The 17329-nt window shown below is 43.3% G+C and overlaps 1 long non-coding RNA gene across 1 annotated transcript in view; it reads left to right on the top strand.

The window, feature by feature from the left end:
* Positions 1 to 17329, top strand: part of LOC105721705 (uncharacterized) — a 58284-nt gene that overhangs the window by 8331 nt on the left and 32624 nt on the right. The gene's annotated exons all lie outside the window — the stretch shown is intronic.

The raw sequence follows: 17329 nt of genomic DNA, 5'->3' as shown, positions 1-17329 counted from the left end.
CCATTGACATGCTAATTTTATTATAATGTACCACCAGTCACAGCTTTTTCAGTGGTGTTACCAAAACTTTCTCCTTTTCTCAACAAAACTGCTTTGGCAGCCGAGCACGATGGTTCCTGCCTGTGATCCCAGCACTATGGGAGGCCAGGGTGGGTGGATCACCTGAGGTCAGGAGTTGAAGACCAACCTGGGCAACATGGTGAAACCCCCATCTCTACTAAAAATACAAAAATCAGCTGGGCGCGGTGGTATGCACCTGTAATCCCAGCTACTTAGGAGGCTGAGGCAGGAGAATCACTTGAGCATGGGAGGTGGAGGCTGCAGTGAGCCAAGATCGCGCCATTGCACTCCAGCCTGGGCAACAGAGCAGACTCCAGCTAAAAACAACAACAACAAAAACTGCTTTGGCATCTAACTGACTTGACTATTACTCCCCACCTACTCTGCTTTTCTCCAGGAGCACTGTGGCTTCCTCACCAGGCTTATTGTTTCTGATCAACTAAGGGGATATGGCTTCAGTGAAGGAGAAAAGATAAATCTATTTGTTCAATACATATTTATGGACCATTTACAGTGCTAGGAATACAACAGTGTATAAAATATGGTTCCTACTCTCAAAAAGCTTATAGACTCAAGTTGACCTAACAGGTAATAATAATAACATTTAATACCAGAATCAGAATCTCAGATATTCCGGTATTTGCTGATTCTGATATTGTGTGCTAAGCCTTGTTCCATACGCTTTGTATATGAACCCTTTAGTCATTCAATACTCTTGACAACCTTATGAGGCAGGTACTGTTGTTATCACCCTCACCCAATTTACCTTCCTTGCCCATTTCATCTTCTAGTTGGCTCAGAACCCAAGCAGTGTAGCACCAGTGCCTGTGCTCTGACCTTCTTCACATTAACTGCTTAATGACAATCTAATGTGATAAATGACCTGATATAGACACACTGTGTTAGAAAAATGTCCAGAGTGCTACTGGCACTGACCATAGTCTTAGGGGTGAGGAAACATGTTCTGAGAAAGTTGGTAGCTGGGCCTGGAAGCGGGAGGAGTTAGGCAGGTACAGAGGAAGGAGGGAAGCGATTTGGTGTAAGGATCCCAAGCCTAGAAACAGCTTGTCACTCAGAAGAGCTGCAGAGCATTTTGGAAGGCCAAAATGGGGCCAGGATGAGGGGGTGCGGGTGAGGGTGGGAAGGAGTAAAAATAAAGTTGGCTGTTTTAGATCTTAACATTTTACTGCTAGAAGAAATTGCATAGACAAGGCAATAGAGCCAAGTTCCAGAAAATCCTTAATTTAAATATTACATCCCTTATAAGACATGCTGGCCTCTTCTCTTCAAACCAAAACCAGAATAATTTTTTGGACTCATGGATTTACTTAGGTAATAAGTCTTACAAAAGTAGTTCTTATTAATTACATGGAGTTTGATATTTAACCATTCATCTTTGTTGAAAGAAATAAAAGTATGTTAAATTATATAACATTATCCCATAAATGAATTAATAAAATGATTGAACTATCATTCTTCTATTCAACGTATTTTTCACTGAGCACTGCTATATATCAGGCCTAGTGTATGACACTAGAGGACGCATCAGTGAAGAAGAAGGCAGGTTCTTGGGTTTGCAGTATGCATATTTCAGCAAACCCTGAGCATCTCAGTCTGAAAAGCATGCTATTCATACTTCTAAAATATACAAGAGTTTTAATCCAAACATCTAATTTTAGAAATAAAGAAAATGAAGAGGTTAAGTGATTTACCCAAGTTCATGCATTTCAGTTTAGAGACTTGACCCAGTGTTGCACGCTTGCGGGCCATTGCTCTCTCCAGTAACATCCTACTCCCTCATATATTATGAACCATGGATTCGAGAGAATTGTTTGACAAGAAGTCAAAGAGTCTTGTAAGTCAGGATTCTCATTGGAATATTTCTTTAACAATCTCATATTATCCTTCACTAGTGAAACAATAGCCTACACGTGTCCAACATTGTCCTCTTTGCGAAAATATTTTTCTCAAATGAGAAATTATCTCTTGAGCTTTGAGTGGCCCTATGAATTAGATTCTGAAGATATTAATATCCACATTTTACAGATGGAAAGTGTAAGGCCGATTGCCTCGCTGGGAGCTTGGACACGCCCACCGCCCTCCCCGCCTAGAAACCACATCACCACTCCACACCCACTTTTGCACTCAGCACACAAATCTGTAGCTCTGCACTCAGGACCTAGTCTGCCCTTAAACTCCCCCATGCCCACTTTTGCACTCAGCTCTAGGCTTTGTACTCAGCACCTAGCTGGCCATTGGAAAACCCTGCCAAAATGCAAAAGAAGCCTTGTAAATCTGCCCAATAGCATTGTGCGTCCCGCTTACCTGCCAATGGCAGCTTTCCCCACCCACATCCTGCTCTCCCACAACCAATCAAATGCCTCCACTCCCTATAAAACCCCATGTCTGAGAGGAGTCTGTGCAACTTCTCCGGCCCCTCCTGTCGGACCACAGAATCTCACCCGGGAGCTGAATAAATTCACATTGTATCTTCTTGTGCTGGTCTGTTTCCTCATTTTAAATTTGGCAATAACCCTTACAGAAAGACTGAGTTTAGAGAGTTTCAGTGACATGAGCATAATTGCTAAGCGAAATCAGACTAAGGGCAGACTCAGCCCAGGCCTCAATTCATAGAGGCCCTAAAACATTACTGGAATTAATCAGGGATTCAGTCTTATTTAACCCAGGTTTCTACTGACACTCCAACACAAGTGATGAAATGTAAATTAGTTCTACTCCCACTCAAGAAGGAAGTGTCTTTGGATAGAAATGTAAAAACACTTCTAGGCCTACAGATTTATCTGTGATACATACATGCATGTTTCTTGGTGCAATTAGAGTCCTGTCCCAATCCCAAAAAGACCCGAAGCTGGCAGCTGAATTCTGAAACTGAATAATGTGTGGCATAGCTCAAGGAAGATGTTTTTTAGACTATTAATTTTAATCCCTTTAGTATATCTCCTATCAAGGTCATCTAATTGGACAATTGAAATGAAAACTGAAGAGAGAACAAAAGCTGCAGAACTGTGGCAAATGTTTTATTGGTGTGAGAGCCAATACGTAAATAAGTAATACAGGAGAAAGTTTTTTTTTTTTTTTTTTTTTAGACGGAGTTTCGCTCTTGTTACCCAGGCTGGAGAGTGCAATGGCACCATCTCAGCTCACCGCAACCTCTGCCTCCTGGGTTCAAGCAATTTTCCTGCCTCAGCCTCCCGAGTAGCTGGGACTACAAGAATGCACCACCATGCCCAGTTAATTTTTTGTATTTTTAGTAGAGACGGGGTTTCACCATGTTGACCAGGATGGTCTTGATCTCTTGACCTCGTGATCCATCCGCCTCGGCCTCCCAAAGTGCTGGGATTATAGGCGTGAGCCACCGCACCCAGCCTCCAGCAGAAATTTTTAAGAAGTGGGCAACCATCCAGAGTAAGACACAGAGCTGCTGCTCGGCCAGTTAAGAGTTAGGTCTTGGCCGGCCCTCGGTGCCCTCCCTCTGCACAACCTCGCCAAGCCTCTTTCCGACCCTGGTCCCCAAAGTAGATTTTCCCAGCTGCACTCACTCCCCAGCTTCTCTTCCTCACTCTTCTCAACCAGAAATCTCTTCTGGTTCACAACTTTAGCTATATTAGCTCTCTTATTTCTCAAACTTCGTTTCCCTTTCCTACTGTAGGGCTCACTATGACAGCCTCAGTTTCTCTTGACTGCTTCCGGAGGCATTTCAGGCATTTCATCCATTGGCAATGGATTCTTCTTTTTTTTTTTTTAGACGGAGTTTTGCTCTTGTTACCCAGGCTGGAGTGCAATGGCGCGATCTCAGCTCACCGCAACCTCCGCCTCCTGGGTTCAAGCAATTCTCCTGCCTCAGCCTCCCGAGTAACTGGGACTACAGGCGTGCACCACCACGCCCAGCTAATTTTTTTTTTTGTATTTTTAGTAGAGATGGGGTTTCACCATGTTGACCAGATGGTCTTGATCTCTTGACTTCGTGATCCACCCGCCTCGGCCTTCCAAAGTGCTGGGATTATAGGCGTGAGCCACCACGCCTGGCCAGCAATGGATTCTTTAATAGTTGCTTTAATGATCAACAGTTACAGTTATGTATAGATATTTCCCAGACTAGGCTATAAAATGTTTTCCTCCATCCATGTCCATGCAATGGGGACTTCTGTCCCATATAATTGTGTCTTATGTGCTTAGATTTTTCCAGCATGTTCTCCATGCACATTTCATGGTCATTTGCTTCAGCTGTTGATATACAGAAACCAGTTTAACAGCTTAAAAGGTCAAGTGAAAGAGGAACAAGTCACCCTGTGTACTCATTAAAAATAAATGGAAGCATTATGAAGAGTTTTTTTTTTGTTAGAGACAGGGTCTCGCTATGTTGGCCAGGCTGGAGTGCAGTGGCTATTCACAGGCGCGATCCCACTACTGATCAGCATGGGAGTTTTGACCTGCTCCGTTTCCGACCTGGACCAGTTCACCCCTCCTTAGGCAACCTGGTGGTCCCCCGCTCCCGGGAGATCCCCATATTGATGCCGAACTTAGTGCGAACACCCGATCGGCATAGTGCACCACAGCCCAGAACTCCTGGACTCAAGCGATCCTCCCACCTCAGCCTCCCGAGTAGCTGGGACTACAGGCACGCGCCACCATGGCCCAGCTATGGAGAGTTATTATATGTCTTATACCAAGACTTTTTTGGAGGGAGAATGGAATGCAGGGCCAGGTGGGAGATGGATGATCACCTGGGGTTATATTCTTAGCTACATGTGTTAGGATATTTGGGATTCCTCCATGTGAAGAGGCTAGAACAAGAGTTTATACCGGGCTGGGATCTCTAGAGATAAGGATTATGTGACAGGCTTTGTAGGCACAGAATCCAGAGGAATAACTATAAGAGTTCACACAGCTCTTAAGAACCATGTTGAAAAATTAGACCAAGTGGAAAAAGAAAGAGATAGGCTCTGTCAAACCAGAGTTTCAGATAAGCAAGCTGGTTAATGGTTAATATCAGTAGCCTCTCTATCTGTGTGTTGCTTATGTCAACCTCGATTCCTCATCCTATAGTAGAGCTGGTTTTTAAATCTGAAAACTCAGGTGTACCCTGAACTGATAACCAGCTGAGAAAATGTAGGGAAGAAAGTAACGGGTGGGCAAGGTTAAGAATAACAGTAGAGCGGGCCGGGCGCGGTGGCTCACGCCTGTAATCCCAGCACTTTGGGAGGCGAAGGCGGGTGGATCACGAAGTCAAGAGATCAAGACCATCCTGGTCAACAAGGTGAAACCCTGTCTCTACTAAAAAATACAAAAATTAGCTGGGCATGGTGGCCTGCGCCGTAGTCCCAGCTACTCGGGAGGCTGAGGCAGGAGAACTGCTTGAACACAGGAGGCGGAGGTTGTGGTGAGCCGAGATCGCGCCATTGCACTCCAGCCTGGGTAAGAAGAGCTAAACTCCGTCTCAAAAAAAAAAAAAAGAAAGAATAACAGTAGAGCAAAGCAGAGGTACTGGGTTCTCTAGAAGGTGGCTGATGAAGGAATCTATTGTTATCAAAGAAAGTTTACCCAAGACACCTCGAGACATTGCATTAGCAGACCAGGACACATGACTCTTCCTTAATTCTACCTCCAGTTTAGAACTACATGTCAGGTAGAGTTGACAGAAGTGAAAGAAAAGTTAAGAAAAAAAAACACAAAAACTAGAGTAAAAAGAAAATATAAAAAGAAGGAACTATATGTCTGCTATAAGTGGTGCTTGGAGAGGAGGGAAAGAGATGAAGTATGTTTTTCTGCTTCCCATGTCTCATTAAAATATAGGTGCTGTGGGCGAAGTATTCATCATCCCCTCCCTCAGTAAGCCCTGGGATTGCCGTGGCCGCTTTGTAGTCATGTTGTTTGATGACACAGTCAGAAGATGGTTAGTGCACAGCAGGAGGTGGACAGGGTTCAGTTGGTCTTAAATATTCCGATCTGGTGCCCATCTAGGGATGGTGCTATGGAAAAATAATAGCTGGTAACTATTAAGAACGTAATATATTCCAGAGACTGAGCTAAAAGTCTTAAGGGTATTTCCTCATTTGCTTCTCCTATCAATCCAATTAGGCAGTTATTACTTTGTTCACTGTACATATGAGGACACTGAAGCTTAGAGAGGTTCAGTAACTTGTCCAAGGTACACAGCCCGTGAGTAGGAGAGATTTTCCGACCCAGGCCTGCCTCCAGAGCTCGTGCTGTCAATCACTTTGCTGTCCTAGGAAAGGCACTGTTAGCTCACAAGGCTGAAAGGAAAGCTAATGCTACATTTTTTTTTTAACCCTGCAAGTTAAACAGTTAAAAATAGAGGTGAGATGCTTATTTCCTTACACTTTTTCTTGCATTTTTCTTCATTTCATCACGCATTGTACCCCGTATCCAGATGCTGGTCTTGCGCTTTCAGTCAGATGCTGAGTTGTGTGGAAGGGCAAAGCAGGTTTATTTCAGTGGAAGAGTGTTCATTCATCAAATTGACCCACCATTATACAACACCAATGCAGATGACACACTCTACCAGGATGTGGAGAGGGGTGTGCACAGTCCTCACTCTCAGGAAATTTACAACTGCCTTTGAAAGATAAGACATGCCTGTCAAAAGATAATCCAAGGCAGCAGATGATAAGCGCTAAACCACCAGCTCTTCATGTTGGAGGAGGGAGAGTGTGCTTCTCAGCAGGTGGTCGAGGTAGAATTCCTGGAGGACAAGGCCGGTTCTGAAGACTGAGAGAGCTGTTTGTTTTTGGGTAGGGGAATCGTAAAATGAATCACAGAGAGAGGAAGTGAAAAGTGTGTTTGGGAACATCAACAGCACCAGGTTGACTTTAGCAAGGCCCACAAGAGGAGGAGCGGGAGATGGAGCAGGAAAGACAAGCTGAAATTGGACTGTGCAGATCCTTGAAAACAATGCACAGCAGTTTAAATTCATTACAATAAATGAGATTCACAACGTAAAACACCAGGCCTACATAGGCACTTAACAAACTGAGGAGGTTTGCATGCAACAGTAGCAGAAAGGGCAAGAGCTTTGGAAATAAGGTCAGCCTGAGTCAAATTCTAGCTCTGCCATTGATTAGCAGTGTGACTTTAGGCTACTTAATTTCTCTGAGTTTCAGTTTATTCATCAGTAAAATGTGAATACTTCCCTCTCACACAGCTGTAGAGCGAGGATCAGCAAACCTATTTTTTTTTTTGAGACGAAGTTTCGCTCTTGTTACCCAGGCTGGAGTGCAATGGCGCGATCTCGGCTCACCGCAACCTCCACCTCCTGGGTTCAGGCAATTCTCCTGCCTCAGCCTCCTGAGTAGCTGGGATTACAGGCACATGCCACCATGCCCAGCTAATTTTTTGTATTTTTAGTAGAGACGGGGTTTCACTATGTTGACCAGGATAGTCTTGATCTCTTGACCTCGTGATCCACCCGCCTCGGCCTCGCAAAGTGCTGGGAATACAGGCGTGAGCCACTGTGCCCGGCCCAGCAAACCTTTTTTGTAATGAGCCAGATTGTAAAGATTTTAGTCCATGGACCATGTAGTCTTGCCATTATATGGTGAAAGCACATTGACAATTACATCGACAAAAATGAGCATGACTGTGTTCCAATAAGACTATTTACAAAAGTCAGCTAGCTGAATTTGACCTTTGGGCCATAGTTTACCAATCTCTGTTACAGAAGATGAAATGTAATATCTATAAAAAATCTAGCACAAAATAGATTTTCAATAGGCATTCCAAGCTTTGACCATTCCTTTTGATCCCCCTATGAAGAGGCTTCCATCTCCATTCCCACATGTTGTAGTGGAGACTTATGCATATATTATCACTTGTTTGTCTGTGGTGCTGGCCATAATATTGTCCCATAAAAGTGGATTTCAAAACCAACAGAGTTTTCGAGGTTCTTAAGAGTATTATTTGCTAAAGGCATACAGAAAAGGAACGCTTGCTATTCATAACCTTACGTGAGAACCATGTCCAATTTCTGGGCTGAGAGGCTATGAGGCAACATGCTCCGTTCCGTTTCCTCACTTAGGCTGTAAGAAAAAAGCACTGAAACTCCACACACTGAATATGGAATAGAACGGTGTAGGGAATTTGGAGTGAAAGGGAGCCCCCTCATGGAGCTTTACAAAACTCAGCTGAATTCTGTTTCTCTAACTCCAACTGGAATTAACCAAGATGAATTTACCTTGTGAGCAGTTTACTCTTTCCAAGCCTCCCAAGTTCTCTCTTTCTCTCTCTCTCTCTCTCTCTCTCTCTCTCTCTTTGAAACAGGATCTCATTCTGTCCTCTAGGATGGAGTGCAATGGCATGATCATGGCTTACTGCAGCCTCAGACTCCTGGGCTCAACTGATTCTCCCGCCTCAGCCTCCTGAGTAGCTGGGACCACAGGTGTGCACCACTATGCCCAGATAATTTTTTTTTAATTTTTATCAGAGGCAAGGGCTTGCTATGTTGTCCAGGCTGGTCTCCAACTCCTGATCTCAAGAATCCTCCCATCTTGGCCTCCCAAAGTGTTGGGATTATATGCATGAGCCACTGTGCCTGGCCATGTTACCTTATTTGGTCAATAACTGCATTGTGAGATAATTTTGCTCCTGAGGAAATCGAAAAACAAGTAGTTATGAATTGAGCCAAGGCTGCACTTCATAAGGCAAAGCAATTGAGAGAGAGCAGGCTAGGTGTTGGAGGTGGACACAGTGGAGCGGCTTACCAGGGCCAATAGTGGGATGCTTTGCCAGGCCCCACAATTTTATATAGGACCTGTTGCCAACACCATAACACACTGAAATACAGTAAGGTATCATCAGCCCTTCTCACTGAAGCCTCTCCCCCTGCAAAAGAGTTGTAATTGAGCTTGCTAAGCTCTAGACACAGCAGTCCTCCAGCTGGTAAGGCAAGCTAGCCAACAGGATGACCTGATGGCTGTTTACCAACAACACTGTCCATTGGAGTCACAGGATACTCTGCAACTGGCTCTTCGTCATCCCCTCTCCCCTCGCCAGTAAATCACCTCGTTAGTGGCTGAATGAGGCTTGTTGGCTATGGGACCACAACCTGGGCTCTGCATTGCAGCAAGTATACAGTCACCCGGGAACCTTCTGTCATCACCTAGGAATACTGGAAGTGTGAGGATAAGAAGTGAGCCCGACCATGCTGAGGAAGAGGAAACTGGTTTTTGTTCCATAGAGTAAAACCTCAATAAATTGGCCATCTGATTCCTCTTTGAACTGTATAAATAATAGAATTTATAAGGTAAATTAAGCAAAACCAAGACTATGGTATGAAGTATTTTATTAGCTTAAGAAAAGAGACAGATCTGAAGCAAACTCAAGTACAAATCCTAAGGAGTCTTGTTCCTTAAAGCAGTGATTCTCAAACTCAGCCTCTACTTATTCTCTAAACAGGGATTTTTTTAACTGAATTTGAATCAAATATTGGCATTTCGCCAGGAAAAAATAAATTAATAGGAAAATTTTCTTAGTTCTATCTATAATTGTTTACCATGTACTCATACTAAATCTAGTGTGAGCCGGGCGCGGTGGCTCACGCCTGTAATCCTAGCACTTTGGGAGGCCGAGGTGGGTGGATCACCTGAGGTCAGGCGTTCAAGACCAGTCTGGCCATCATGGTGAGACCCCATCTTTAAAAAATAAAAAATAAAAATAAAAAAATAAAAAATAAATCTAGTGTGAGCACTAAAATATTCTTCTAGTGAACATTTAACATAGCAGTATTTTATTATATTTTTATTTTATTTTATTTTATTTTTGGTGAAGACTACTTTCACTTCAGACTGTTCTTTACATGAGTATGTTTTTGTTTTGTTTGTTTTGTTTGAGATGGAGTTTTGCTCTTGTTGCCCAGGTTGGAGTGTAATAGTGCCATCTTGGCTCACTGCAACCTCTACCTCCCGGGTTCAAGAAATTCTCCTGCCTCAGCCTCCAAAGTAGCTGGGACTACAGGCATGTGCCACCATGCCTAGCTAATTTTGTATTTTTAGTAGAGACTGCATCATATTGGTAAGGCTGGTCTTGAACTCCCGATCTCAGGTGATCCACCCACCTCAGCCTCCCGAAGTGCTGGGATTACAGGCTTGAGCCACCACGCCCAACCCTGAATGTGTTTAAGGACCAGTAAGATCAACACTACTCACAGAGTGTTATCTAAGAACAACAGGCTAGCTGGTATTTCATTATTCTTTAGCTTTAATGACAAAACAAATTTCCAACTTGAATGCAATTTTGCCAGATCAACCTCTTACTTCACTCCGCAGGCCATTAGAATAAGAATTTTCTCTCCATGGTTGACACCCGTGCTAAAGAATTGGGCCTTCCGCCTGGTCTCAGGATATCTCCTGATGGCTCTCCAGGATATTCAGTGTCCGATTACCTCCCTCTGGTGCTGATCTCTCGTAATCCTTACCACAGGGCTGACTCCTCTGTGAGCTTTGTCTTTATGTAAGGGACATAACCTGGGAAGCCAGCAGACAAGAATTGGTTAGAATTGCTAAATATGTTGGCTAGACACATTGGCCAGGAAGAATTAGGTTTGCCACATTTGGGTTAGAATCTTCAATTGATTTGGGTCCAAGTTTTTTTTTGTTGTTTGTTTGTTCATTTTAATTCTCAATTTCTCGATTTTCTTGTCCAGGCCTCACCAATAGGCTTGCATGCGGACATGAGCAACACTGTCCCTGAAGGTCCTGTGTGTGCTCTGGGCATATCAGCCTCCTAACTACTATGGAGAATTGGGAAAAATGAAATAGATGGCCAGCTGTCTCTAGTGGGGCCCATTCTGGGTCCCAGAAGCCAGATTAGTAGGGCAACCAATCATCCTGGGTTGCCTGGGACTGAGGAGCTCGTGGGAAAACTGGTAAAGTCCTGGGTAAACAAGGCTCAGTTGATCACTTTGCTGGTTAGAAAGGACCATAACCTTGTCTGTAATTGAGGCTCAGAGGTCTACTGAGGTATCTAAAGAACTGGAGAACCCTGAGGGATGCAGGACACTAGGGACTCTCAGGGGACTCTCAACTGGTCCCCCAAGAGCAGATGACCAGGAATAAAGAAATGTATCGAGGTCGGGTCAGCCGAGCAGTAGCATCTGGAGTTAGAGGAGCAGGCGCTCCAGGCCTAACACCCAGTGGTTGTTATTGCTACCCTTCCATGCAGTCCCCCTTTGTTCCCATGGTACCTGTGAGCTCTGGGAGGGTAAGGCAGTGGTAGAAACGCTATAGAATGGTATCTAAGAGCCCACGTGGCACAGCTGAGGGAGTCCTCTCAGAAAGAACTGGACATGTGGATGTACTAGCCAGAGAGAAGAGGGCACAGGAGACTGGGAGAGAGAGAGAGGTGTCAAGAAAAGGACAGGAGTGGCAAGGCCAGCACCAGAAATGATGAAAGTGACAATGGGCAACCGAGGAGAGGATCCACAGAGGCCCTGATTATACATGAGGCAGAGATCACCAAAAACTGATGGCTCCCCGAAATTATGTATTTCTGGGAATTCTCAGAAATAGCTGGAGAATTGAACACTAAAAAAATAAAAGCCTACTTTCTGATCAGCAGTTACGGGCAGCATAAAAAGTTGAAATTTGGGTTATTATTGCAAACATGATCCTAGGCTATAATTACGTAAAACTGCCTAGTAAACTACAGACTATAATTACATGAAACCATTTTATGTAAATTTCTATTAAAATAAAAGTACATAGAGAAAAGCACGCTAATCACAGGCCCATGGCTCACTGAATTTTTTCAGAGAGAATGCACCTGTGTACCCAAGATCTAGATTAAGAAACAGAACATTAATATTATCCTAGAGGCCCACCTCATGCCCTTCCCAGTCACTGCCCCCTCCCAAAGTTAGCAAGTATCCTGATTTATAACAACATACAATAGTTGTTGTATTTATCTGTTTTTGAACTTTGTATCAATGGCAATATATGTAACTCTTTCATTTGCCTTTTTTCACTCAACATTATGAGATTCATTTTTACTGTTTTGTGAGGTTGTAATTTATTTTTTGTTATTGCTATATGGAATCCCATTATGAAAACACCACTATCTATTTATCCATTCTACTTCTGTTGGGCATTTGTGTTATTTCCAGTTTGAGGCTCTTGTGAATAGTGCTGCCGTGGACATTCTACTATGTGAAATTTGGTAAATATATGGTGCATTTCTGCTAGTTATACACCTAAGAGTGGAAATGCTGTGTCACAGGGCATAGGTATGCTCAGCTTTGAAAGATACTGCCTAAGAGTTTTCTGAAGTGATCATGCAATTTATATTCCCCCAAACAAAGTTTGAGAGTTTCAGTTGCTTTACGTCTTCTTCAACACTATCTTTCTTTCATTTAGGACATTCTAGTCAGTGTGAATTGTACATAATACTTTTAAGTTTTGACCAGGCCCAGTGGCTCACACCAGTAATCTTAACACTTTGGGAGGCCGAGGCAGGAGAACTGCCTGAGCCCAGGAGTTCAAGACCAGCCTGGACAACATGGTGGAACCTAGTCTCTGCAAAAAATACAAAAATTAGTCGGGCATGATATCACATTCCTGTAGTCCCAGTTACTCGGGATGCTGAGATGCGAGGATGGCCTGAGCCTGGGAGGTTGGGGCTACAGTGAGCTGGGACTGCAGCCTCAGCCTCCATTGCACTCCAGCCTGGGCCACAGGGCAAGAGCCTGTCTAAAAAACCCAACAACAACAACAAACCTCTAAGTTTTATTTTCAGGTGTGCCAGATTCCCTGGCTCCCAATTATTAAGATTTTGTTTTGAATGTGGGCAAATGGAGTCCTCAACGTAAACATCTCAATGGATTCTCTAATTCTGAAGAAGTTAAACATGTTTCTAAGAGATCTGGCTTAAAGAAAAATGCATTTCCTTGTTTTCAGGGTTTTAGGATGTTTTACGTTCTAAATTCAAGAGCAAAAACAAGGGCAGATATGAGGGTAGCTATACAAGGACATTTTCTTTTCCTCCTGAGCTGGTTCTTTTTTTTCTTTTCCCTTTTTGAGAGGTATCACTCTGTCACTCAGTTTGGCATGCAGCGGTTGGTGCAATCTCGGTTCACTGCAACCTCTACTTCCCAGGCTCAAGCAAGCCTCCCACCTCAGCCTCCCAAGCAGCTGGGATTACAGGCGTGTGCCACCATGCCTGGCTAATTTCTTGTATTTTTGGTAGGGACAGGGTTTCACTATGTTTCCCAGGCTGGTGTTGAACTCCTGAACTCAAGGGATCAACCTGCCTCAGCCTCCCAAAATGCTGAGATTACAGGCATGAGCCACCAAGCCAGCCTTTCTGGGCTGGTTCTTTAATACATTACAGTGAGACTTGATGCTTATACACTTTCTGATAGATGCATGTTGTCTCTTCAGATCTCTGGCCACAATAGCATAACATATGAACCTTTCATTTAATCTACACATCCCAAAGTAGAGAATATGATTGCTGGAGACCTGCAGGCGCTATTAGCAGGGGAATGCAAGGCTTTTCATATATTTGATCTCAAAAGGGAAGAGTGTTTTCTCATACACCATTTCTCTAGGGACGGCTGTGTGACTGTAAGTGGAAGGAATCTATCATAACCAAATTACAGACAATAACACAAATGGGGGTGGCATGGGAGTTTGATTTGTACCCTAGAGATCAATATGTAAAATATACATGATTGGTTTTCTCTGTTTAATATCTCCCTTGGCCTAGGGATTGTGAATTGTGCAGGGTTATTTTTGCCTTTAAATGAATCACGGACCTAGCTGTCCCCAGTGTGTTAGTTAGCATACTTACATTGTATAGCATTGAAAAGATTGAAAGGGATTGAGGGATCCTCAACTTCTATTAGTAACTTTCTCTGGTCTCAGTTGGCTTGAAAGAGAGAATCTCCACCACTAGCCTGAAAACAATTTTTTAAAAAACTAAAACTAACTTATGCCTTTGTGCAAAATGGACTTCATCCTTCAGGACTGATAACAAGTACAGTTAAGAAGAAACCACAGAGCCAGATGCAATATTGCATACCTGTAATCCCAGCTACTCTGGAGGCTGAGATGAGAGGATCCTTTGAGCCCAGGAGTTCAAGACTGTAGTGTACTATGATAATGGTTGTGCACTCCAGCCTGGGTGACAAAGCGAGACCACGTTTCTTTTTTCTTTTTTTTTGAGATAGAGTTTCACTCTAGTTGCCCAGGCTGGAGTGCAATGGCACAATCTCTGCTAACTGCAACCTCCGTCTCCTGGATTCCAGCAATTCTCCTGCCTCAGCCACTCAAGTAGCTGGGATTACAGGCACCCACCACCACGCCCAGGTAATTTTTTTTTTTTTTGTATTTTTAGTAGAGAAGGGGTTTCACCATGTTGGCCAGGCTGGTCTTGAACTCCTGACCTCAAGTGATCCACCCACCTCAGCCTCCCAAAGTGCTGGGATTACAGGCATGAGCCACCACACCTGGCCAGTGAGACCACATTTCTAAAAGAAAAAAGAAACCACAGACTAAAACACGTGACTATGTAAATGTGAAAGGACATGAAATAAAACAGGAAAAAGGAGACCTGAAAACTTCTAAGAATTTTATGTTATCATTGGTATTTTCCTCAAAATCACTTAAGTATCATAAAGCTTTGTGGGAAACTTGGTTTGGCTGCAAAGAGAGAGAATTCAGGACATACTCACCTCGTCGTTATCTGAGGGGCTTCCTCTTAACAGCTCTTAATTTCCCAGATTGTGTTTCGCAGCCTTGTTCCTCAACCAGACTGTAATCCTCTGGAGGGCAGGCACCATTGATTCACTCAAACATTTGTGTTAGGCACCTGCTAGATGCTGGGGAAGGTAAGATACTTTGTGCCATCACACCTTCCTACGCCAGCCACCTGTCTGCATCCCTGACTAGCGCCTGCTCGCCAGCTCCTGGGAACTACACTCTCCTCTTCTAGAGACAGCCTGTACTTTTTGCTGAGCCCTCATGATACCAGCTATTTGTTTGGACCAGCACCTGTTTCTTACCTGAACATATGTTCTGCCTCATAGACCTTTTTTCTGGCCCTTGGAACCAGTGTACCACCCCTACTTCCAACTGCCCCTCTCCGTTAACGTGTCTCCTTTGAGGTTCTAGACTCTCTTAGGCTTCCCAGCCAACTCTTTTCTGGGCTGTGTTATTCACTTATAAATATTTTCATTCCACAAATGTTCATTGAGCTTCCACTTAGTGCCAAGGGCCGTAACAAGTAATAAAGACACAAACATGTTAACAGTTATCAGACTGCTAAGGAAAACATAGACATGTGAGTAAGTATGTATAAGAAAATGCTACAAATGCCTCAAGAAACGCGTGGGTGAGATAGAGTGGCACCAAAGCGCAGGTGATCAATTTTTCCATGAGGTTAGGGGTAGCAGGTAAGATTTCATAATTAAACATTAGATAAACTAGTTTCTCCCAGCACTTTGGGAGGCTGAGGCAGGTGGATCATGAGGTCAAGAGATCGAGACCATCCTGGTCAACATGGTGAAACCCCGTCTCTACTAAAAATACAAAAAATTAGCTGGGCATGGTGGCATGTGCCTGTAATCCCAGCTACTCAGGAGGCTGAGGCAGGAGAATTGCCTGAACCCAGGAGGTGGAGGTTGCGGTGAGCCGAGATCGCGCCATTGCACTCCAGCCTGGGTAACAAGAGCGAAACTCTGTCTCAAAAAAAAAAAAAAAAAAAAAAGTAGTTTCAAGTAGATCTCTACTTCTACAATAGCTCTTGCCACTTGACCACTCCACATTGCTGGTCAGAGCTCTGGCAGCACTGGACAGAAGAGAGCACAAGATAGGCTGTTTAAAGGTATCTAGCTAGGTCTTACCACCAAATTGGGTTATTTGTTCTTGTATTGTTGAGTTTTAAGTGTTCATTATGTAATCTGGATACATATAATGAACTATTATTTCATTTTGTGTTTTCCTCTAAATTAGTCTTTTTTTTTTTTTTTTTTTTTTTTTGAGACAGGGTCTCACTCTGTTGCCAAGGTTGGAGTGCAGTGGTGTGATCATGGCTCACTGCAGCCTCCACCTCCCAGGCTCAAGCTATCCTCTCCTGCTTCAGCCTCCCAAGTAGCGGGATTACAGGTGTGTGCCACCACACCTGGCTAATTTTTGTATTTTTAGTACAGATAGGGTTTTACCATGTTGCCCAGGCTGGTTTTAAACTCCTGGGCTCAAGCAATCCACCCTACTCAGCCTCCTAAAGCACTGGGATGAGAGGCGTGAGCCACCATGCCCGGCCCTTCTAATTTAGTCTTGAGGTCTCTCTTAGGATAGAGGCTATGAACTCTAGCCTTGGGCTTTGGGGAATTTGGTCCTGGCTGCCTACAGTGTACCTTTCGTGAGATACTTCTTTATCTTGGCAGATGCTTTTGTTGTTGTCTGATCTATGTCCAGTTTATTCCTACCAAGATGACCACTCTCTAGATGATCCCTGGCCAGTGAAGAAGTTAGATTTGGGTGTGTCAGTCAGGTGAGCCAGGTAAAAGGCAGCACAACAAAATGCATGAAGTAGCAGAGGCAGCATATTACCCACAGGTCCAGAGGGAGGAGGGCAGCACACCAATGACAGTGGGGAACCACCTGGTACCAACAAGCCCAACTTTATTTAAAATGGATACCAAGACAACATAAAATTATCCGAATTCACCACCATCCCTTACAAACTATGATTTGTAAATATTTTCTCCTATCATGTAAGCTATCTTTTTACTTTCTTGATGAATTCTTTGAAACACAAAGTTTTTTTATTTAAAGAAGTCTAATTTATCTTTTCTGGTGTTGTTGCTTATACTTTGAGTGTTATATGTAAGAAGGCTTTGCCTACACCAAAGTCACAAAGATTTGCTCCCATATATTCTCCTAAGAGTTTTATAGTTTTAGCTCTTAAATGTAGATATCTCGTTCATTTTATTAAATTTTTATAAATGGTGTGAGGAAGGGTCTAACTTTACTCTTTTACATGCAGGTACCTGGTAGTTTCTGCATCAATGTTTGAAAAGATTATTCTTTATCTCATTGAATTGTCATGACTCCCTTATTGAAAATCAATTGACCATAATTATAAGAGGTTATATGTGAGGATTCTGCACCATTCATTTATAAGTCTATCTTTATGCCAGTGCCACACTGTCTTAATTACTATAGTTTTGTAGTAAGTTTTAAAATCAGGAAGTGTGGCTCCTCTTTTTCCTTTTTTTCAAGATTATTTTGGCTAT

The sequence above is a fragment of the Aotus nancymaae genome, unplaced genomic scaffold (genome assembly GCF_030222135.1).
Source record: "Aotus nancymaae isolate 86718 unplaced genomic scaffold, 86718_ANA_hifiasm-v0.15.2.pri h1tg000007l, whole genome shotgun sequence".
NCBI classification, from domain to species: domain Eukaryota; kingdom Metazoa; phylum Chordata; class Mammalia; order Primates; family Aotidae; genus Aotus; species Aotus nancymaae.
Note: the sequence above shows the minus strand (reverse complement) of the source record. Positions and strands in the feature narration are given on the sequence as shown.